The following is a 23821-nucleotide window of genomic DNA, read 5'->3' as shown; positions in this document are numbered from 1 at the left end:
TCTTGGAGTCTCTGCGTGTCGCTGGCATGGCCACTTGGTCCCCGAGGGGTCCCTCCTCCCTCCCTGCGCCTGGGTTGCTGCGCGACCCCCTCCTGCTGTTCCTCCATCTCATCGACACCTGCTTCTTCTCCCCCAAACATGGGAGGTCCCTGGGGGAGCCCTAGGAGCTCCCCACGCTCCTTCCTTCCCTCCCAGGGCCACCCGGCCACGCTTCCGAGGGCTAGTCATGGGCTGAGCACCTCCACGTGGAAGTCTGCAGACCCCTGCTCCCAGGGCTCAGCACGTGCATCGGACCTGCCCATCTGGGGTCCCTGACACTCACTCACTCCCCCCAACCCCAGTTTACCCGCACCTGAGTCCCCTTCCCTGGAGCATATACCGCCTTCCACTGTCACCCCGGCAAAGCCCGGGCTCCCTCCCCCACGTCCAGCCCCCCCGCCGGCCGGCTGCTTCGCCTCCGATGGTTAATGTGCCCCCTGCCCCTCACCCCCTCAGCCCCGCGCCGGCACGAGCATCTCCTTTCCCCACCAAGAGTCTCCCAGAGCCGCTCTGTGCCGGGACACAGCACCCAACCCCACTGGGCACCCAGGGAGGCGGGGACTGGAGAGCACTATGAGCGGGGAGGGTGGTGGGACCCCCCCAGTGTGAAGCGAACCCCCAAGCCAGAGGTATGGGGACAACGGCCCGCATCCACCCAGTGACCGCAGGAGCTCCTTGTGGCCAGCGTCCGCCGGGCGCCACCCTTAGCCTATTCCGCAGGTGAGGAAGCGCGGCTCGAAGATTAAGTAATTTGTCAAGGTCATGCAACAAAACGTCGGGGCTGGAATTTGGGCTCATTTTTTTCTAGATGCCGAAGCGCGGTGCTGACTTAATTTGTGGGGCCCAAGGCAGGAAGACAAAGCGGTGGTCCGTGTTCCAAGACTCCTGTGATTTTCCAGACGGTGACAGAGAGCTCTAGCCTGCTTGCGGCCCTGAGGCTGCTGTGCCAGGACCCCCGGCCCGTATCCCTCTCCCCCATCCCTCTCCACGCTGGGGCTCCCCTCCCACCATCACACCGCGGGGTGCCAGGGCCATGTCTCCCCCAACAAAGGGCTTCTCCTCCTCTCCCCTCCCCCCTCCCATACCACTGCTCCCCAAAGCTCTGCCCCTCAGGCTGCTTTGCTGGGCCCCAGGGCAAATCGCTGAAGCTCTCTGAACTCCTGTTTTCTCATTAGAAACAGTAAGAACACAGGTCCCTAAAGGGGCAGGGCCCCTCTATAACGTGTAGCCGTCAGAGCAACGAGGAGGGGCCGATCCCATCACGATCCCCTCATAACCCCAGGGGACCACTGGGGCCTGGAGGCTCGGGAGCTCCCTGTATGCAGCCCCACCAGGGCACAGAGCCCACCCCAGCCAGCAACAAGGCAGGTCTTCCTCCTCCTGTCCTACTACCAGCCTCCAGGAGAGGCCAGGTCCAGGCACCGAGGCAGAGAAGGACCCCATGAGAGCCCCCCAGCTGGTGGGGTAGGGTGGGCAGAGCTCCCGAGAAGAGACCCAGCCCAGCATCTGCATCCACTCGGGAAGTGGACCCGACCAGCCTGCTGGCCTAGGGGTGGCCTCCGGTGGGACCCTCAGGTCACCTCTGCCTTGTTGTCCTGGGCCTTGCTGTCCTATCCCTGGGGACATCCGACAGAGCTGAGCTGAGCTCTGTACCTGACAGCGGCACGAGGGCCATGTCCTCAGTTACTCAACAGCACGACTTTGGGAGTGGCCACTAGCATCTTCTCCCAGGCAGGCAGCTCTGCTGAGTCCTCTGTGAGCTGCACCGGCAGGGCTAGGCTCTCCCCTGCGCCCCCCAACCCGGGACCCTCCCCTGAGCAGGAGCCAAGAGCCTCACCCACAGCCTGTCCCACCCCGGGGGGAATGCATTCAGGTGGGTACTATGCTCAGCTGGCGCTCCGGTGTCTGGCTTTGTCGCCCGACTTGTTTCTGTGTGGAGTCCCTCCCCGGGCCATGGGGAAGGCCCGGCTGCGGGAAACCAGGGTTCACACCCCTTCTCCAGCTCTGCCTTTTCTTCTGTTCTTCCGATGAGCTGGATTTCCTTTTCCCACCGGCCCCTGTGCCCCCCTTCTCCAGACCCACCCCTGAACCAGGGGCTCTGAGAGCAGAAAGAAGTCCTAACCCAGCTGGAAATGCAGAGTCTTCTCACGTCTGGGGGCTCTGCCTCCAGGGAGCGGGAAGGGAAGGGGGCATCTCCGGGGCGGGGGGGGAGTTGGAGCTGAACAACAGGCTGGTGACCGCTGGCCCCTGCTGTACCAAGGCGCCCCCGCCTCACTGGGGCTGGGAGCTGGTCACCCGTGGGCTGGGGGATGAGGGGCTCCCTGGCTGCCTTGAGTCCAGAATGTTCTCTGAGCCTCCCCTTCTGTGGTTTGGGTCGACCCTCCTACAGACACCTTGGAAAGCCCCCTCCCAGGGAGCAGGGTCTCGGGGCCACCACACCCGGGTCCTCCCCGATGGTCACTCCACCTTCCCGTGGGTACGCCCCTGCCAGGGTTGGTGACCCAGCACGGGTGCGTCCCAGAGCAGCGTCCCACTCTTTCCTGGCCACACAAGGAGAAGGTCGGGTGTCAGAGGGACCACTGGGCCGGGGTTAGGACAGGCGCTGACCCTGCACATACAGCTGGCCATCCCCATCATCAGCGCCCATCTGTCCGTGCGGTCACCCCCCAACAAACCCTTCCTGTGATATGCCCCTGCCTTGGGGCTGGAACACCGGAAAACATGGGCATCTGGGCCTCGGGCACCTCGTCTGCAAGACGGCGGGGGGTGGGGTGACGCAGCTCCCGGGCCGGCTGTGGGGGTGAAGCGAGTGAACGCAGCACGGGCCTGGTGGGCAGTCGGCCCTCCGTGCGTCTCTCACCTCGGGAGATGGAGTCCAGTCCCCGGTGCGGGGCATTAGGCTCCCGTGCCTAGGCGGGGAGGGGCAGGGCTGGCCTCGGGGAGGCGCTCGGTGACACCGGAACATGCCCACATCAGCGTGGCTCTCACACAGGCTGGTGCCGCGCCCCAGTCCACGTGTGCCGCACGGGTCCCCATCCCGACAAATGGTTCTGCCATCCACCCTGCTGCTCAGCCCGGGGCCCAGGAGCCACTCCTGATTCTCCCCAGGAGCCCCTCCCCCCGCCCCCAACCCGCCACAGGCAAGTCTCAGGGCTTCTACCAACACACGGCCCTAGCCCCCGGGTCTCTGCATCCAGGCCACCGCGTGGCACGCGTCTCTCCCTGGGCTCTTGCGAGTGCACTCCTTGACCCGCCAGCCTGAGGGGGAGCAGCAACTGTTTGGCCCTACGCCCCGCCTACACCCTGCCCTGCACCAGAGCCCATATTCATGCTCTACACCCCATCCTACACCCCACCCTACGTGTCTGCCTTACACCCCCTTCCTACACTTCCTGTCTCTGCATCCATCTGTCTCCCTCTCTGTGTCCCTCTGTCTGTCTCCCTCCTCACTCGGTCTCACGCCCTCACCCCCTCTCTACGGGTCCCCCCAGAGCTCCCGCCGACCTCAGCAGGCCCGTCGCCAGCTCAGCTCCTTCTTCCCCTGGGTCCTTGTGCCACCTGCCTCGTGCCCAGCACGCTCCGTCCCCGACGTCACTGGACAGCCAGATCTCCGTGGGCCCCTGCCCACCAGACCTGACGTGCGGCCCAGGCCTTCCACAGCCTTCCACAGCCGCGCGGCACAGCAGAGTGCCCCATCAGGTTCGTTTATTTGTGGACTCACTGTGTGCCCTCCCCCTACCGCCCAAGACCATGTGCTCCATGAGCTCGGGGACCCGGTCTGTCTCCCCAGCTCTCTGCGGCCTCCCCACCCTGCGCTGGCTGACCGCAGAGCTCCAGCTCACCGACGCGGGGGCAGGGGCGGCGGCAGGCAGGCCCTCTCCATGGAGGCCTGCTGTCTGAGCGGCAGGATGCTTTCTGCTCCTGGCGGGAGGCCGGGACCCCACCCAGCACACCTATTAACATGCGCAACTGAGGCCACTCCGTGAGTTTGGGTGAGAGGTGAAAAGCACATTCAGAAAACTCCCAGACAGCGGGGCCAGGTCTGGGGTGGTGGTGGCCAGGAAAGGGGCGGCCTGGGTTTGCTCATCCCTAGGACAAGGATAGCTGACGTTTCCTTTAAACATACAGTTTCCACACGACCCAAGAGAAAAGAAAACGTATGTTCAAACAAGCACACGCGTGTTCACAGCAGCGGCATCTGTGGGAGCCGAACAGCGGAAGCTGGGGAACGACTGGGGAACGGATGAAACGTGGCCCGTCCACGCTGTGGACGCTGGCTGCTCAGCCACGGAAGGGGCGGGCTTCTGACACCTGCTGCATCACCGACGGACCTTGGGCTCCTGTCCTAAGTGCAAGCAGCAGACACAGAAGAGCCCACAGCTCGGGAATCTACCGGTGAGATTGTCCAGAACGTGCAAACCCATGGAGGCCGGAAAGTAGCGGTTGCCGGAGGCTGGCGGGCGCGGGGAAACGGGGGCTGACCGCTGAGGGGCACCGGCTCTCCTCCTGGGGTGATGAAAGCGCTCCCAGTTCCGGGAGGGAACGGCTGTCCGACTCTGGCCCCATGCTGAAAGCCCTTCTGCTGTGCACCTGAAGCCGGTGGATTGCCGGGCTGTGAACTGTAGCTCCCCCAAAAAGCTACTACTGGGCGGAGGAAAGGAGTGTTTCTTAACTGTCTTAGCTGCCAGGCTTGTCCGAAGCCTGTCTGTGCAGACCCCCTCCAGGCCGCAGCCTGCGGGGAGCAGCAGGTGAGGGGGCCCAGACAGGAGCATCGACTTGCCCACACAGGGGCTGGGAGGGTGGGGCCAGGCCTTCCTGCAGCTCCAGGTGCCTGGAGCTCCCTGGGCTGCCCCCCGTGCAAGGGCCCTGGGGCTCAGGATTGGGTGCCCCCTGCCGCCCCACCGCAGGGCTGGGCTCTGCTGGGATCCCTTCAGTGCTCTGAGCCGCCGAGGACTCCCCGGTGGGGGTGGGGGGCTGGGGGCCTGCAGCTCCCCCCTACCTCGTACTGTAAACACAGATACAAGTATTACAATTGAGTTTAATATTTAATGCGATCGGGTTAATACACATTCCAAACTCCATAAATAATCATTAGCAGAGGTTCTAATTGTGCTGGCGGGGTCCGACCTCATGACTAATTTAAAGACCAGAAGACATTCCCACATTCAGCTCCCCGAAATACCATCAATTAGCCCGCAGCCCCCCCTGCTGCAGTTGGAACCGACGGGGTGTGCCGAGGAGAGGGCACATGTGTGTGGGCCTTTGCCCAGGCCGCCGGAGCTTGCTGCCTGGCCGGCAGGGGAACGGGCGGGCTGCCCAGCGTGGGACTCGGCATCCCCCTAGTCAGGGGCCCGAGCCGGCTCTTGCGGGGGGCGAGTCAGGAGGCAGCCGGCTGGGTGGGGGGCGGCGGACGCTATGGGCTGGCTTGCACAGGAGAGCTGAGGAGGGTGGGCAGGCCTGTTGGAGAAGCTGTGAGCTCAGGGGACGCTGTGGGCGAATCAACGCCTTGGCACTGTGTGCTTGGCCCGCAGACCCTGCTCGCCCTGGGCCCGACTCCAGGAGGAGAGCCTTGTTTCCGTGGGGCTCCGGGCACAGCAGCCCCCGGAGGCTCCAGGACTTCTGCCCCAGCAGACCCTCACGAGCTCCCTGGCAGGGGAGCAGATTCCTAAACCCCAGGACAGCTTAGGCTGTAAACAGACACAAAATCCCCAGACCGCAGGTGCACGTGACGTATTAAGATGCAGCTACGCCTGACACGGGGATTGTCCCAGACAACCTAAGACGAGGGCCGGCCACAGGCCAGGGGGCCTCGTCCCCTCTGTGGATCCTCAGGCTTCCGTTTCTGGCGCTGGAAGAGGGATCTCTGTACCCCTGCCCCCTAGCCCCTGAGAGCCGTCCTGGGTCCCACGGTGCCAGGCTGCCTGCAGAAATGGTACGGGAAGAAAGAGCTGAGGGCCCAGCTCCCGGTACCCAGGGAGAGGGACGAGGCTGCCAGAGCTTGCTGCCGGCATCCCCCAGTCTGGGGTGGTGGCCCAGGTGCCAGACACAGAACCCCCGTTGCCAGGAGGCGGGATCTGAACTCAAGCCCTTCCTGACCCCACCGTGTGGCTGCTTCAGGCTGGCAGGAGCCCCCTGCCCAGCAGGATCCCACTAGGAAGCTGCCCCCCACTCCCCAGGGTGGGCACTGGGGAGGGAGCTGGGCCCTCCTGCCCGTGTACTGTTGGCATTGCTCCCTACACTGGCCCGGCGGGCGGCAGCCACAGCGCTCCCACGGGACCCTCTGGTCCCCACTCTGGACGGCGGTGTGGGCACTCCCCGGGGCGCGTGAGCCGGGCCGTCCTGCTGAGGTACCGGACACAGGCTGCGGGGAAGACGCACAGTGTCACCCGGCCTGCCCCTCCGGTGAGCGGAGAAGATGCGGCAGGCTGCAGGACAGGGCCGTAAGTGCAGCACCAGCTGCTGGACCTGCTCCGGACACTGTCCCCTCCCCAGGGAGCGACACCAGCCACGGACTGTGACGGAGCGCCAGCGGCCGCCGTACATCCCGTCTTCCACGTCTGCGCGCTCCCCTCCCCCGCTGGCGGCCTGCGCTGCTCGCCCCTCAGACAGTGAGGGAGCTCGGGCTTGGGGGTTTCGGTCACCAGCCCTCAAACGGCAGAACGGGAATGAAGTCCCAGTCTGTGGGACGTGGTCCTGCCTGTGATCAGGACGGGGGCAGGGGGAGGGCAGTGAGGGGCTGGCAGGGGGGTGACCCGATTCTTGGGATCAGACTGGCAGGACATGTGTCTCTACTTGCTCAGGCTGGGCATGGTGGGGGCGCGGGACCCGGCACACAGCAGGTGCCCCGCGTTCACGGTCACAGCCGCACGGCCCTCAGTCGGTGTTCCCGACGCCGCAGAGGATCCTCCTCTAAGTCTGTGCTCCGGGACCTCCAATTACGCCACAGCTCTGCGGGGGACAGCGAGGGTCCCCCTGCACCGGAACCACAGAGCTGGTGAGGCGGGGACCCGGGGAACCCACACCACACATTCCGAAAGACTCGCGAGCATTTCTTCTGGCCGGCCGTGTCCCACCACGCTTTCCCGTCCAGCGGGACACTTGCTCAGGGAGCACAGACCCAGCCCCACAACTAGCCGGGCTGGTCTGGCTCCATCGCAGTGGGGAGCTCTGGGCTCTGCCTGCCTGTCCCAGCAGGAGAGTGACCTGGACTAGTGTGCATCCAGCATTGTCCAGGGAAGAGTGACCGGAGGCCTTAGCAGCCCCAGCTCGGGAGGGGACACACCCATCCAGGAGAGCCTGGTTTGGGGGGCTGGTGGCGGGAAGAGGTGAGGATGGTGGTGTGGAGTGATCCGGAAGAGGGACTGCTGGGGACTGAACCGTGCCCCCCAGGTCAGGTGCTGAAGCCCCAACTGCCAAGGTGACCGTGTTTGGAGATGGAGCCTCTAGAGAGGTGACCGAGGTACAGTGAGGTCGGCAGAGTGGGGCCCTGGTCTGAGAAGATTCGAGTCCTTGTAAGAAGACAAAGAGACCCAGAAGACCCCTTTCCCAGTCCCCAAGGGCACAGGCAGGACAGGACACAGCAAGGAGGCAGCCATCTGTAAGCCAGAAAAGAGGCCTCACCAGAAGCCAGCCCTGCCAGCGCCTCGATCCTGGGGGCCTGGCTTCCAGAGCCAAGAGGGGGAACGTCTGCTGTGCCAGGACCGGGCTGTGCACCCGTGCGGCAGCAGCCCCCCTGGATCGGGGGTGGGCTCGGCCCACGGGGTGCCGGTAGTATGGCGCCTCCACTCACAGGTGCCGCCGAAAGTGGAACACGTGCTTTCGTCCTTCCGACGGTGACTCGTGCTCAGCCTGTGTTAGAAGCGGCAGGTCTCAGCCCCGACACTCAAAGGCCTGACCGCGAGCGGGGCACAGCGGGGCACCGGCTGCCCGGGAGGCCCGGGGCGGGGTGCAGCACGCACACCAGGGGCTGTGGGTCGCGCCTCGACCATGCAGCCGGGAGGGTGGATGAAGGCGCCTGTGCGTGTGTGCGCGTGTGTGCGTGTGGCCTTCCCTAGAGCAGTGGGGGTGGTCCAGAGGAAAGGCCGCACATCACCAGGACGAACGTCACCGGCTCGTACAGGAAGCCCCAGCAGCCGCTGCAGGCGGACGTGCAGGCCTGGAGGCCGTGTGCTCACACACACGTGCACACACACGACTCTGTATGAAAACCACGGATGCATCAGAAAGGAAACACGTAAGTCCTGCTGAGCACAGTGCGAGAACAGGCCTGGCCCCGACCTGGCGGAGAGGAGACGCAGTTCTCTGGAACTTGTGGGTTCGGTGGGGACAGGACGCGGGCACCCATGCCCACGCGCACACACACAGGCAGCGTCAGCGAGTACCGGACCTGCCGTGGTCGCTCTGGGACCTTCCCGAGCAGCCCGGCAAGCCCGGCCTAGGGGCGCATCACACCTGCCTTAAGCAGCCAAGGGCACTTCTGGACGTGCGCGGCCTCCCTGGGACGCTTCTGGAGGGGAGCACTCGTTCGGGCAGGACTGTGTCCTACTGGGAGTGGCGACGGACTGAAGGTGCGTGACCGGCTGTACGGGACCCATAAGCCGGGGGTTTCTGGAAGGCAGGACCAGAGGCCAGGCTGTATGCACACCCTTGTGTGGGAGCAGAGCGGGACACGGCGAACGTCCCATTTACTTGGCACCCCTCGGGGACGCAGGTCCACGTGTCCTCCCGAGGCTGGGGACAGAGCGTGAAGCCAGGGCAGGCCGGCCATGCACGGTGTCCCCACATTTCCATTTTGGAGAAGCTGTGGGCATGTGGCCATGGCTCTGCCGTCCATCATGCATTGTCTAGAACATTCCAGGCAGAGCCTTCCGTAAATTGGGAGGAGAAGAGACGAGGCAGTGAGCCAAGTGTGTGAGTGAGGGAGGGGCCCGCCAGCAAGATGCCCGTGTCACCTGCCGACCGTGGGCCACACCTTCCCTGGTAGCTCCGAGCCTCCCGTCCCCGGCCCAGACCAGCCTCATGGCCTTGGGACTGAGTCTCATCTTCAGGCTCCGGTTTCTCTCCCTGTGAAATGAGAAGGGCCTCGTGGCCCTGAGGAGGGACGTGGTGCTACGATGAGAATTCTCCTGACGTCTGGGGCACAGAAGGGCGGGTGCTGGTGAGTGGTCACGTGGGGATGGCCCTACCCCGCTCTGGGGGTTGCGCTGGCATTCAGGGCCCCACACGGCCAGCATGTCCTACCCAGGGACCACATTGGGGGGTCACTGTGGGGTTCACACCCGCTGGTGCATGGATTTAACTGGTGTCCTCAAGGGCTTTTAACACATCGAAAGAGGCTAAAATCATTCAGTGGCCCTGGGGATACTGTTTTTCTTTCTTTCTTTTTTTTAAAGATTTTATTTATTTATTTGACACAGAGAGATCACAAGTAGGCAGAGAGGCAGGCAGAGAGAGAGGAGGAAGCAGGCTCCCAGCTGAGCAGAGAGCCAGATGCGGGACTCGAACCCAGGACCCTGGGATCATGACCTGAGCTGAAGGCAGAGGCTTTAACCCACTGAGCCACTCAGGCACCCCAGATACTGTTTTTCTTGAGGTGAGTGAGTATGTACACCGTCTCCCTTGGCCATGCTGCCCCGGCTTCGGGCGTTCAGAGACCCTAATGGGGGGATAGGGGGTAGCCGTCAGGGACAGGAGCAGCCATCAGGCTGAGAACAGACGCGTCAACACAGACACAACCCATTAATGTGCTCGTTGCTGAGCTGGTCCACGGACTTTGCTGAGACACATAGATCTGGAGAGGCAGTGCTGGCGGCGGGGAGGGGACGGCAGGCGGAGGACAGTAATTCACAGGCTGCTGTGTTGGGTTGTAGTTTTATTTGCTTCTTGAGATAGTGCTGACCAAGTGCCCTACACTCACCGCCAGCCCGGGCAGTTCCGGAGAGGGCCGGGCAGACAGGGGCACTGGGTCTGGGGTGCTGTGGGGCGGGAGAGGGGCTCTCCTGCAAATACAAATCAAAGGGAAAGGAGACTGGAAACACAGCCGGGGGAGAAGAGGGGTGGGGGGCCGTGTTGAGAGAGGGAGCCTTGCAGTGCCGGCTGAATGAAGTACAGGAAAACTTCCATGTCAAAACGTTTTCCCCCTAAGGGATTCGCTGATGCATTTCCTTTTTAGAAAAGGGTTCTTTTCTGCTCTCCGGAGCTTAATTTCATTCGGAATGAAAAATGACAAGAGTGGATTGGACCAGCGGCTCAGAGCCGGCCGGACGGAGCTGCCGGCTCGCTGCACTTCCGTTTGCTTAGCGGAGAGCGGGTTGGGGAGCATTTGCGAGCCAGATCCCAGGAAAGGGGGGGCGTGCGGAGGGCGGGGAGGGTCACAGCTTGAGGAGCCAGGGAGGGGCGCTGAGGGGAAAGGCCCTGTCTTCTGGGGGAGTGTGGAGCATGCAGCCTGCTCCCCTGGGGCTGCCCGGACCCCGGCGGGATGTGCCGCACGTGGCAGGTTTCCCACCTTCCCCGGACGTGCCCTGGGTGGGACCTGCCGCCCTGCCTGCTCCAAGCCAGGTGAACCACCCACCCACGGCACACGTTGCAAGAGCGGGCCCGAGTGCGGGGGGCCAGCCTTCCCCGGTTCCTGGGCCTGCAGGGGTTGGAGGGAGGGTGGCCCGACTGCCCCCCAGCAGCAGCTGGTGCTCGCCAGCGCCCACATCTTGGAGGTCAAAGCCCGGGGCTCTCCTGTATTTCGGCTTGCAGGAGCAGGAGCCCCGACCCCACGCCATCCCAGTGACTCTGCCTTCAGAGCGGGCTCGGGAAGTTCCCATTCTCAGGAAAGCCACCAAGGTGGGTGGGAAGGCGACTCTGCCCCAGTCACTGAGGTTTTGCCATATGGACGGGGAGCAGCGCTGTCAGCAGTGTTTGCTTTCTGTCCTCGCTCCGCTGTCAGAGCTTCTAGAAGAAAGGGAGTAGATGGACGCGTCCCCTTGCTAAGACAGCATTCCTACTTTCCACACGTGAATGCGCTCTGGGTTGGGAAAGGCGCCGGACCCCGGGGACGGGCTGCCGGTGCAGGAGCTGCTGAGGGCTCTGCAGAGCCCGGTGCAGGGGTGCGCCTGTGCCCCACGGTCTCCAGAGTCCCTCGGAGCATCGCAGCCAAGGTCCACAGGGCACGGACCCCTGCATCATGGGGTGGCCTCCCGGTTGGACCCAGCTCCTCGAACGGAGTGAGTGTTTGCAAAACAAAAGTCTTTCGCTCTGTTCCAGAAGTCCTATCCTACCCTTCACCGGCTTCTGGGCTCCGAGAATGCAGTGCGTCCCGAGAACCGGCTGACACTTGTCTGTGCCTGTCCATGGGCTCGTGCCTAATATGGACGGTCGGGCTCCCAAACAGCGTCGCGCTGAAGGGCTGCACGTTCGTCTATGAGCGGTTCGGTGGCTGGAAAATATCTGGGTCAAGTCTGGGTGACGACGTTTAGAACTTCCTTGAACGTTCGTGTTTATCCCTAGAACCACAATGTGAACGTCTTGCTCAGAAAACAAAAGCAACGATCGGAAGAGGAGTCACGAAAGTGGGGTTCGCATGGTGTTCCATCGGGGACCCTGCGGGAGCAGATGAGACTGCTGGGGACAGGCCTGCGGGTAGACTCGGGCCTCCTCACTCCGCGCTGTCCTGCAGGTCACGGGGCCGTGGAGGGACCGGAGAGGCGGCAGGCCTGGGGCCCTTCATCTCTTCCAGGCCCAGGCGCTCAGGAGAGGAGCCCACGCTCTGTAGACGCTCTTGGATTTGAAACCCTGCCCGGGTGCTCTGTCCGTGTGACACCAGTGACACGGTCTCATTCACCGAGCCTCAGTGTCCCCATCGAGAAACGGGAGAGGCACCAGCTGCCCCGCGGGGGGGTCAGAGAGTCAAGGAGGCGGGGCTGGCAGAGCGCCAGCCGCCAGGTGGCCATGGGCAGAGAGACCACACCGTCCTCTGGGTCCCCGACTTCCTCCCAGCTCCGTGTCAGAAAACTGGGGCCCCCTTTCCTGCCCCAGCCAAGTGGACACCCAGGACGCAGTCAACTTGCCCACAGGTCCCAGGGCGCTTTCCCGGTCTGCGGGGATGGACACGGTGCTAATTGACAGTCACGCGCTCACACGGGGTCACGGGAAGATCCCAGAGATGCTTCATCGCCGTTCAGACCGTCTCCAGTTAGCAGCGGCTCCACACCCTCTACTGTGACCTGGTCTCTGCCCCAGAGCCTCTCCACCAATTGGGCAACGACGAGCAGGTCGGTTTCTCGCTGCACCAGGGAAGCTGGATTCGACCGGCACCGCGCTGCGACCTTGTGGTTTCCTGAAGACCATCCACAGCGCTCCTCAATGCGGTTCCGCCCCTCGGCCTGAGTTTCCGTGAGCGCGGCTCTGGTAGGCGTACACCTGTCCTGTGTAGGACGCAGACGGGCCGGCGGCACGGTGTCCTCCTGCGAGCCGGGCGCGGATGCACTGACAGACGGCCCCGTCTCACCTCTCTGCAGGCAAGGACCCTCCGATGTCACCTGAGGCTACACTGATTGTCACTGTAGAGGCTGGTTGGCTCCTGTCTCTTGGAACTTCCTAGAACGTCCCACCTCTTGGGAGTCTGCCAGTCCCTGGCTCCTCCGTTCCAGGACTTAGACTCAGTGAGCAGGGCCCTGACCCCCTCTTGTAGCCATGTTCCCTGCGCCACCAGCTGCCACCTGTAGGGCTGCCCAGAATGGAGGCCGCTGCCCTCCTGCCGCCCCGATGTCAATACCCAGCTTGCCTCCCCTGCAGTTGCTCCTGGAGGCCGGCAAAGCCCGCCGAGCACAAGCAGCTGCAGGGGAGGCGCTGAGCGCCCTGCTCCCGATCCTTCCTAGCTGTGCGGTGAGTCTGTACCCCCTGGGCTAGTTTCCTCCTGATGTGTGAGAGCTTACTATGCTGCCCCTTCCTGCCTCACCCGCCGCCCCGAGGGCACCACGTCCTCGCGGCCCCAAGCTAGCCCCCTACTGGGGCGGCGCCTCGGCTTTCTGGTCCTCTCCCCTGGTGTGGGGACGGGAAAACAGTGGATCCAGGCCATGTGGGGACAGGCAAGGGGAGTGGGACACCCACCCAGCTCAGCCACTCTCCTGGAGGTGGACATGTCTTGCAAACAGGGGCCCCCGGAGCACACCCCCCAGTCCTCACACCCCCGCAGGCACCCGCGGAAGCCTGGGCAAGTGGGGCGCATCGCGTCCGCACCTGCAGGTACGTGTCTGTGCTCGTCCTTGGACACAGAGCATGCGAGATGAGGGCCTGGGAAGAAGCTTCCCTCCCTAATGCAGGCCCCGCACAGAGACAACAGATGTCCATGAATGAGGACCACTGGCTACTGGGAGACCCCTTAGGGTGCCCTCTGCAGCTTTCCATCAAACAGATAACGGGCCTCTGTACCTGGTGCGCTGCTGTGCCTGGGGACCCCACACTAAGGCCGAGAGATCCCTGCCTTTTGGATCCCAGGACGGAGAACCAGCAGGAGACACTTCTCCCCGGAAAGTGCCAAGCTTCCCCCGCCTCTGGCTCAACGGCATTTCCCCAACCCACAGGAGACCCTGAGTGTGGAGTGTCTGTGCAAAGAGAGAAGGAAATTGGGTTTCAATTGATTCATTTTTCCTCTAGATTAGGTTTGCATTGAGTCGGGGAGGGGGAGAGATGGAGGGGTGGGATCAGCAGGGTGCCCGGGACACCCTCTGTGCTTCACCTCAGCATTTTCCCTCTCTGCTCCCTGGGGGACTGGGGATGTGTGCGGCAAAACCCACAAGGTGGGAGCCTCCCCAAATCCCTGGGCAGGCCAGGCCATGGACGGGAGACCAGGTCCACAGCAGGTACCTGGACCTGGCTGGTCAGCCGGGGCCCCCTGAGAATCAGGCTCTGTACTGTGTGCTGGCAGCTGACAGTCAGACCCCACGGCGTCCGGGCAAGAGTGACAGCCTCTTGGAAGCTCCTGGGGCGCAGGTGCCGCTGACCGCGTCTACCTCCCTGACCGCGGCTACCTCCCTGGAGCTGCGAGCTTACGGCGCGGAGCACCAACGCGCCTACCTTTCCTCTGTGGCGGCGGTGCCCATAGAGCAACTGTTACCCACAGAATACCAGCTCCGGGGGGTGCTGATCCCAATGCACCCTGTGAGCAGGGCCCCGGAATTCTCCCTCAGCCCGCTGGGCCTTGGGGGGTGGAGAGAAGGCTCCACACCCCCTCCCCCGTGACACACACCGGTGTTGAGTGCATCTTGAAGGGGATGTTCCTGCACGCACGCTCACGGCAGCAGACGCACGAGGGCGGGAAGGCGGGAGGAGCCCACGCGCCCTTCTGCAGGCAAGCGGGGGAACAAAATGGCATCCTGACCACTTACTGGGCACAAAACCCAGGAACGCAGCCCGGGCACATGCACAGCGTGAACAAACCTCAAGAGCATTGCTGCACAGAAGAAGCTGAGTGCAAAAGACCATCCATGGCGTGAGCCCATCCTTACGGAATGTTCCAGAATCCTTAAATCCACGGCGATGAATCACAGGTTGGTGGTTGGCAGGGCTGGGGGAGGGGGAAATTGGGGGTTTCCTGACACTGGGAGTGGGGTTCCTGCCACGAACGACGTTGGAACTAGATCGTGGAAAAACTAAGTGCCACTGAAATATTCACTTTGAAACGACGGATTTTATGTTACATGAATTTCGCCACAATAAACTCTTCGAAAATCAAATTGAAATGAGGAATACCCCATGGAAATTAGGAGACTATACCGGGGTGCAGAGCGGGGCGAGCTGGGTCAACTGCATGTTCCCACCACCCGAACATCCCACGTTTGTACTTGGCCATGGGGGGGCTGGTGGGGATAGGATCCCGGGCGCTTCTTTTGGCCTCACGTGGCCTCTCCTCACCCTCCCTTGCTCACATGACTTCAGCATCTGGGGTCTGTACCCGCTTGCTGACCGCACTCAGTGACGTCCTTGGTCCTCAACAACTGGAAGGCTCTGGACCCATCTGCAAACACATGCGTTTTCTCGGGGCAGGGGTGGGGGTGGGGGGCAGCGTTCTCCACCGCAGCGCGCCAAGAGCCCACGGCAGGACAATTTCAAGGAAAGTGTGCCGGAGATGAAGGTAAAAAGCCTGCGCTCGCGGCCCACATCCCAGCTCACACCAGATCCCTGCCTACACCTTGAGCTGTGGCTGTGGCAGGGCCAGGGCGTGGGAACGTGCAGGTGCGGGAAGCGGGGACCGAGAGGAGCCGTGAAATAGCACCATGTTGTTGTCCTCTCAAACTTGCTCAGAGTGCTCTGCCCAGAACCTGGCCCTAACATGGTGCCCTTGGAGCCTGGGTTGCGGGATCAGTTGTGTGTCCTGGAGTTCTGAGACTCAGACCAGTTTCTGCCAGGCTCTGTGCGGCCCTGGGCCATCTACCAGGCTAAGCTGCTGAAGGCTGCAGGAGGCGGGTGGGGGACAGAGACGGGCCAGGCCAGTAGTGGGAGCACGAGACCAGTGACTCCGTCTCACTCACTGAAGTCTCAGTGTTCCCATCGAGAAAGGGGAGAGGCACCAGCTGCCGCCTGGTCGCCAGCCATGCAATCTTTCCAAAGCACACTCCAGGGCCTCCCTGCCAAGCACCGACGAAGCACCAGGGTGAGCGTCTTGGCCTGGACCCCAAACTGGTATGTCCACCTGTCTACTCACCCTCCCGCCTACAAGGATCCCATACTCGGCACGTCTGGAACCACGTCCCTGAGAGCCAGCCACCCAACCTGCCACTTACTCTCCGCGCGTGACCACAGCTACTGGGGGCGTCTGAGACCCGTGTCTTCCTCTCACACCCCACTCCTGACCCATCAGCAAATACTCAGGGGTCCGCCTTTGAAACAGATATGGAATTCCACCCTCTGTCGCCTCCACTGGGACCACCACAGGCCCAGCGAAAGCTCCCCACCTAGTCAAGCTGCTTCCGATCCGGCCCATGACTCACCGTCAGGTCCCCACGAGGCAGCCAGCGTAAGGCACGGGGTAGCACGGCGTCCTTGCCAGAACGCCTGAGCGACCCCCGACCCCCACGTCACTCAACACAAGGGCAAAGCGCTCGGAGGGCCCCGCCCGATCTAGCCCGCCCTCCTCCCTCCCTCTGCTGCTGCGTGCCCGCGTCGCACGGGTCCACCGTCAGGTCTGTGCTCGGATGGCCCCTCGGCGAGACCTGCTCACCTCTTTCCTTCCTCTGCTTTCCTCTCTCCCCGCCCTCCTCCCGCCTGGCATAGGACTATGTGTCCCCTGTCTGTACCATGGGCGTTCCTGGACCCCCAGCACCTAGAACGGGTGCTGGTACAGGAGCTGGGCGCCACGGAACACTCACAAGGGAAAGGAAAAGGTGCCCCCAACCCACCCCGCCCCGGGGAGGTCTGATGGGGAAACGAAAGCCTGCAAAACACAGAAAAGCGACAGGTGCAGACAGGTCTGCCACCCCAAGAGAGTCCCCCCACCGCCGACCTGTCTTCCCGGAAGTGCGACTACAGAGACGCTGCCCCCGCCCCTTACCCTTGGTCTCCTGCAGCCTGGCTCCCGGCCCCTCCATTCTGGTCAACTGCTATCCCGAGACTCCCCAGCTACAGAACGCCCTTATTTACAGTGCCCTCCATTCCCGATCACTCCCTCCCCCTCAAGCTCTGGGTGCCCCTGGGGACCTCACTCTCCAGCCCGTGTCCGCTTGCTCCTTCTGCTTCCCTGGCCTCCGTCTTTGCCTCGCCGGCCTTCTCAGCCCATGGCTACACTCCACCAGCGCATTTCATTCACCTCGTGTTTCGGCTCCCCCTAACTTGATGATGACTCCAGACCGATGGGTCTGACCGTACACCCTCCCTGATGTAGCGTGTTCTGGACAAGAAACACCTCACAGAAGGCACGGATCCTGAGGGAGAGCGGCTTGTGCTAGAAACGGAGCTGTTTGGTGTGGACAGAATGCCGGCAGCAGAATGAGGCTGGACGAGTGCCGGGGACGGGGACGGGGACGGACGAGGGTGCCAGGGAGGGTGTGGCCCTCAAGGGGGGACAGGTGACGTCCACCCTGGGCATCTCCTATCGCTTTCACATCTGGGAAATTACTCCGCCACAACTGTGCTCTCCAGCCTTCTGCTGCCCATCACGAGCCCAAAGAAACCCCATCGGAGGCAGAGAGAGGGGCTTCTCTGGTGGGTCTGGCACAGCGTCTCCCCCACCTGTGGTCTCTGGCCTGAGTCATTAGCTCGAGCCATTCTGGAGCCCTTGCCGGCCCAAGGCTCTGTCCCTTCAAGGTTGAGAAGCTGAAGGCACGGCATGGCGAGGCCCGTGGAGAGCTCTTGAGGACTAGGCTCTGTGTCTCCCCTGGAGGTGGACAGGGAGGCAGGGACCAGTGTCACTGACCACTGGGCACAGAGATGCGGCGGCCCTGCTGACCCTCAGCAGCCCGCAGGGAAGCTGACCGCTGCTGCCCCCGGCCACGAGCCCCTGACTTCACTCCTGGCCACCCAGACTTGAGGCCCCCAAGAGCACCCCTGTCTTTTCTGTTCCCTCTCTCCTTCCCTCCCAGGGGCCATTCTTCTCCACAAACGACTGTAAGCCCCGGCCCAGCTCCCTGGCTCAGGGGACGGGCCTCCCGGGTCCCCTCCTTCGGAGTCATCTTTACAACGGCCTCCCGGCTCTTAGCCTCTGGTTTAGAGCTTCCCCCAGAAAGTGGTGTATTTTATCTTTATGTGTCAGGATTTATATAAAAAGGGGATAGTTCAACTCTAAATGTAATGAGTTGGAAGAACAGCTCTCTGGTGGCTTTCTCCAGTGAACACGGCATCAATAACATTGATTGCTAAAAATAACTAATAACCCTGGGCTGGGGGTGGCCGGGGACCGCTCCAATCCCACTCTAGAAGGGATATGCAAGCAAAGCAGGATCCTGCCCCAAGTACAGGCCCCCTTGCCCCCAACAGGTGCGTTCCCGGAGGAGCTCAGCCTGAACACAGGAGGAGACACACAACCCCAGTGTGTGCAGATGGCGGCCAGGACCTTCTAAGGCCCTGGGGTTGCCTAGGGGTCAGGTGGGGAGAGCCTTGCCCTCCTCTGGGGAGAGGTGCATGATTCCTTGTGTCGTACCCGAACCACAGGCTTCCTGAAGGGCAGCGGCGGCATCGCCCACGTGCGGGTCCCTGCCTCGGTCGGACGCACCTTTCCGCATGCGCTTGTCACGCGACGGTTATCCTTGACGCTGTCACGGGAGGGGTCCCGAGCACAAGCAGCCAGTGAACGAAACCCAGTGTGGACACGAACGACCCTCGCTGATGCCTTCTGAGCTCAGGCCCAGGGAAATAAAGGATGTTGAGGCTGAAGGTTTGCCCAAATCAGAGAAACTCCAGTTTTTGACGTGGCGGGTGGACAAGCATCAAACATGTGCCACCTCACTTCAGCCCTAGAGGCTCCTTTTCTGGGTTTGGTGACGGGTGGGTGGAAAGGCTCTGCCATACAAGCAAAGTCAGCTCGCCTGTGCCCTCAGCTCTGGCCACTCTGCCCTTGACAACGCTGGCCACCTTCTCCCAGAAACGGCCGGTGGGTTTGGACAGGCACTGGGGTCAGGCGGGTCAGCTCGGTCCGTGCAACTTCTTGTGTTTCTGGAAGGACGTTGCACCTAAGCTCTCCTGACGCCCCTGCCCGGCCTCCCCAGGCTGCAGGAGAAGCGAAGAGTTGGGGAGGAGCTGAGGACCAGGAGAGTGACGGGCTGCGGCACAGAGCCAGCTCGCGGTTATGGAAGGGACTCTTCAGCGAGCCCCAAACGAGTCTAAGTTAATAGAGAAGAAATAATGTGTTTTAAAATTAATAGGAGAACTGTCAGCTCTGATGGCGGGGCAGTAAAGCATATGGTCACCGGAGTCCCTTTGTGACGTTATTTTCTGTTTTGTGTATGTCCTGGGCACAGGGCAAGAGCCACGGCTCTCTCGGCCGCGAAGCATTTTGGATTCCGGGACAGCTTCGTCGGCTGAGTCGGAGCATGGGCGGTAAGGAAGCTGCTGTGGGGTTGCGTTCGGTGGCCCACGTGGCCTGCAGTTAAATAGAGGAGGTGCGGCACTATGCACAAGGTAGGGGAGTCCCCTGAAGCACCTCGGGAAAGCTCTTGGTCAGGGAGGCTCTTCCCTCGCTAGGCGGGAGGAATGGGGCTGAGGGCATAGCCCAGAGCCCTGGGTGGTCAGGGCAGCCCCTCAAAACTAAGAGCCCCACGTGGCATCAGTGATGAGACCTGCAGAGCCACAGCGGCTCACGTCCTGGGCAGGCAGGACCGAACTTTCTCTGAAGGCTCCTCTGATCTCTGTTCTCAGGGGCCAGCGGGAGTGTGGGGGAGCCCCTGCATGCACAGATCACAGTGGGAACCTGGCCCTTTCCCCTGGCCACTCCCAGAGCCTTTCTGGATGGCCCCATGTGGTTCCTCTATGTTCAGGAGGAAGAAAGTGGACTGCCTTTGCAGGCTGGCCGAGGGAAACTGGGACAGTGTGTTACTTAGGAAGTCTCACATAGAGACGTCACCATGCAGCAAAACCCTGGACTTCACGATGCTCAGCCTCACTCCCGGGCTGGAGACATGGACTGGACCATCACAAGCTCCCACAACCTAGTGAGATTCTACAACTTAGGATCCCCAAGGCCAGACACTAGGGCCCCACCACCGATTCCCAATCCCTCATTCAGAGGCTTGTGTTGATGACCAGTTGTGTGGAATTGCTCTGTTTTGTTACGAATCTTCCAATAATCATGCCAAGAGAAGAAGGGGGGAGGGTTTGTCTAAAAGCCAGAGGGAGCCAAGAGTTCAATGACACCAGGATACAGCAGAGGACAGGTGTGACCAGGAGAGAAGCGAGGGGAGGGAGATCAGCGTGCACCCCTCTGAGAGCCAGAGAGCACCTGCTGGGCTCTATCTCGACCCTCCGTGCCCCGCTGTGATGGAAGCAACTGCAGGATACAGAGGCTGTCGCCAGCCCCTGGCGGGGCCCCAGCACAGAGAAGGGGCTAAAAGACAGCAGTTGAAGGAAGGAATTAAAATGTTAGTCTACAACGATGACATATTTATGCTGACACTGGCGCTCGGCACTGTAGACACACACACACACACACACTCCCCACACTCTGCCCCTGGAAGTGTTCGATGCTGCAGAGGGTAACGCTGGGCTGCTCTTGCTGGATAATGAGAGAACAGCGGTATGCCAAACGCTTAGAACAGATCCGTTTGCTTTCTTTCCTCCGCTGAATTCTGCCACCAGAGACCTCTAACTATTGTATTCTGATTCCACCAAGGAGAAGCTGCATCTGGGGGCGGGGTGGCGGTAGAAATCACCCGCTCTCTTTATGTTAGCAAAGTAAGAAGCAAAACAGACTTCATTTTGGAATCCGGCCTTTCTTTTGGGAGTTGGTAGAAGAGACCATTCCTCCCGGAGGCCTTGCTATGGCTTTATGGGGCTTTAGATCTACTCCCTCCGCCCCCCACCCCTGCCAAAAGCAGGCCCCTGGAGCACTTGCTTGGCTAGAATATCAGACACACAGGTCTCAGAAGCCTCTTCTCTTTTACACGGCTGCTATTATTAAAGCCATATGTTTACACTATAGTTCACAGTTTTTCGAGTCCACTTAAAGCTACTGTCTCATTTGGTCCGTTCCAACAGTCACAAGGTTGGCAGGGCGGGTCTCATCACATCCATTTTTTAGGTGAGAACACTGAGAACATAGGGAGGCAGTGACCTGTCCAAGGTCACGTGAGAGCCGCAGAACTGTCCCAGGTCCTTGCCTGCTGTCTCTCGTTAATCTGCTGCTTTGGGAGTGGGGGTGGGGTGACAGACAAGTGTGGAATTGTGCTGCAGCCTTGGGAAGCGGTGACACAGCCTCACGTGTGGTCACCTGTCCAGCTACCGGAACAGGTAAGTATTCCCACTGAAGGCTACTGGGCTCCCCAGCCACAGCCGCATACTTGCCTCCTACAGCTGGGAATGCAGGGCTAAGCAAGCCAGCTTCTACTCCCCTTCAATACATGACGACATTTTCTTAACAGCTTCTCCACCCCTAAAGCCCCTTGGCAGAATCTCGGACTGGAGGGCAGTTTATCAGCTTATATTGGGCACACCGACCACCGAATCCCGGGGTCAAGCAGCTGTGTCCTACTCTAGCCAATGCCTTCACTTAGGGAGAACAGGGAAAGGCAGGCAGCGGAGGGCAGGGGTTCAGCACCACGGACAGTGGCCGGCAGGTGCCTGGAGCTACCGCTCCTCCACCCCTGGCGGCTGGTGACAGGGCCCCAGCTCATCTCCGCCCCCTGCCTACAAACACGGGGCACTCATTTATCACCTGGAGACAGCAGCCAGTGCCTCTGTACGCTCACGCCACTGCCGATCCGCCTTCATCAAATTCAAAACATGATTGCTTGTCGCTGGTTTTAATTCATTTCACCCACCAACCCTCCATTTGAATAACGTCCTAAGTTTTCTTCCTCAGGAGGAAGAGGGTCTCCCCTGGCGGTGGGTAGGAAAAGCCCAGGGCCCAGTCCAAACAGCCTGGTCTTCCCCCAAGATAATGACGTGCAGAAGGCTTGCGAGGAGCCCCGTTCATCTTTCCGACGGCGCTTGGTCCGTGCTGGGGGCTCTGTGAGAGAGGACGGCCACCATGGGGTGTGCTCAGATTCGGGGATCCTCTCAGAGGCTACGGTTTGCTCTGGCGCCCGTGGCGAGGGCCCACGAGGCATGCCATATGCAGATAAATTCTGCCGTGTGTGTGCTCACTAAATCCACCGTGCTAGAAATGCATTCGGAGGCAATCCTGCCTGCCCACAGCAGATTTTCCAGATCCCGGCAACTGGAGCATGTTAGGGACGAGATACAGCTGCCAGGTCTGATTTCTTAAATCAAGATTCGTTTTATGGGGAGGGCAAGAGGAAAAAAATTAATGCACAGCCTGGCAAGGTGAGGGAGGGAGGGTGGGAGGGATGCCTGCCGCCTGGGCCTCTCTGTACATTTTGGGTGGGAGCCAATTCCTTTCCAGCAAGTGGCTTCCAGCTCAGGAAAGGGGGAGGGGCTTCCCACGGGCAGCCTGGCTCTGAACTCCAAACTGTGGGGTCTGAGCGTGAGCGAGGTAAGGTGCTGACAGAAGGAGCAGAAGTTGTTGGTTTACGATTTGTGTTGTTTTCCTGAGTCTCAGCCATTCATTCTTGCCGGTTCCCGGTGGGTTTCCTGCCCCCCACTCCTCCCAGATGCCTTGCAGTAGCTACTAGGGACCCGTGGGTGCAACAGCCGCTGGGGGCCCAGCTCAGGAAGTACTATGGCTCCCCTGCGCCCTGCCAGTGCTTTCTGGGAGTGCTGGGCTGCGTGGGGTGCTGGGGCACCTCTGGGAGTGTCTGTCTGTCTGCCTGCGGTGGGGCGGTGGGACGGGCAGCTATCTCTAAATAACGGTGAGGTTTTACATACTAGGTGCGTGAGCGTCATCCCCAGCGTGGACGGCCAGCTCTGTTCCTCCACTTCTCAATTACGGCTTGTGGGGGGGTGGGGGTGGGGGGTCGAGAAGGGGCTGGAGGAGGGCAGAGGCAGACATGAGGCGAATTAGAGAGACTTTTGTTGCGCTTAATATCAATTCATTTGGCGACTGCTGACACAGCCAGATTCCATAGCCCAGAATTTATGGGGCTCCCCAGTGCGCAGACGCACAGACTCAAACAGAAAATACAAAAGAACTTTTAAAAAATGACCTGCTATCAGCAAAAAATTTTTTTTAAATTTTAACCCCCCCAAAAGTCACCAAAGTCTCACACACACACACACACACACACACACACACACGCACACACACCACAATCTGATTTTGATTTTCTTATTGGTTTAGGTCACTTAATCTCATTATGTAATAATCACATCATTTGCCAGAGTCAAGCCCTGTTTCATTACTTTATGGGCAGACTTTATATTAGATACACACGCAAAAGTGATTAGCATAATGAGAATGTCAGCATGGAATACACTGAGGGAAGGGCATAGCCCCTGACCTGAAGGACAGTGGTCGCCCCTCGGTGCCCTCCCTAGGGACCTGCGCTCCCAGGACAGCTCCTGGCAGAAGACTCCATGCCCAGACTAGGTGGGGTTCTTCCGTAGCCGCCTTACTACAGCCCTCCTTCCCCCTCCCTCCTTCCTCCTCCCTCCTTCCTCCTCCCTCCTCCTCCTCCTCCTCTCCTTCTCCCTCTTTCTTCCCCCTCTCTCCCTCCTCCTTCTCCCTCCCCTCGTTCCTCCCTTCTCTTCCCTCCCTGCTCTCTCCTCTGTTTCTCCCTATATCCCCTTCCCCTCCCCTTCCCCCTCCTCCTTCTCTCCGCTCCTTCCCCTTCCCCTCTTCCTCTTCTCTCCCTCTCCCACTGGCTGTGCTTCTTTCCTGATTTCAGTTAGTGTCTCTCTTTCTATTTGTTCATCTTCTTCAAGTGCCCTCCAAGGTACGCTGCCCTCCCCGTCTTGTGTCTTGTGCTCTACAGTTCCCTTTCCTCTGCTGAGCAGCCATGCCTGGATCCAAGGCCTCCTGGGCAGGAGGGCTGAGATCACACAAGAGATGAGTGACAGCGGCTCACGGCAGCCCTCGGACACCCTGGACCACCTCTGGGAGATTGGGCAGTGGCCCTTTCCGTGGCCTCTGTGGGCTCTGGCCTCTCAGGGCCAGCTCATCCGTATTCCAGACGCCCTTCACCTGCCCGGAAGCCGGCACTTGGAGGGGAAGGAGAGCCTCGTGCTGGGGGCAGGGTCCTCTCCTGCACCA

General features: G+C 61.2%; 1 protein-coding gene across 11 annotated transcripts in view; it reads right to left on the bottom strand.

Annotated features, from left to right (window-relative positions):
- Positions 1–23821, bottom strand: part of RBFOX3 (RNA binding fox-1 homolog 3) — a 399885-nt gene that overhangs the window by 147254 nt on the left and 228810 nt on the right. The gene's annotated exons all lie outside the window — the stretch shown is intronic.

Source organism: Neovison vison, chromosome 5 (genome assembly GCF_020171115.1).
Source record: "Neovison vison isolate M4711 chromosome 5, ASM_NN_V1, whole genome shotgun sequence".
Lineage (NCBI taxonomy): Eukaryota > Metazoa > Chordata > Mammalia > Carnivora > Mustelidae > Neogale > Neogale vison.
The sequence above is the reverse complement of the archived record's forward strand: the minus strand, read 5'-3'. Positions and strand labels throughout refer to the sequence as shown.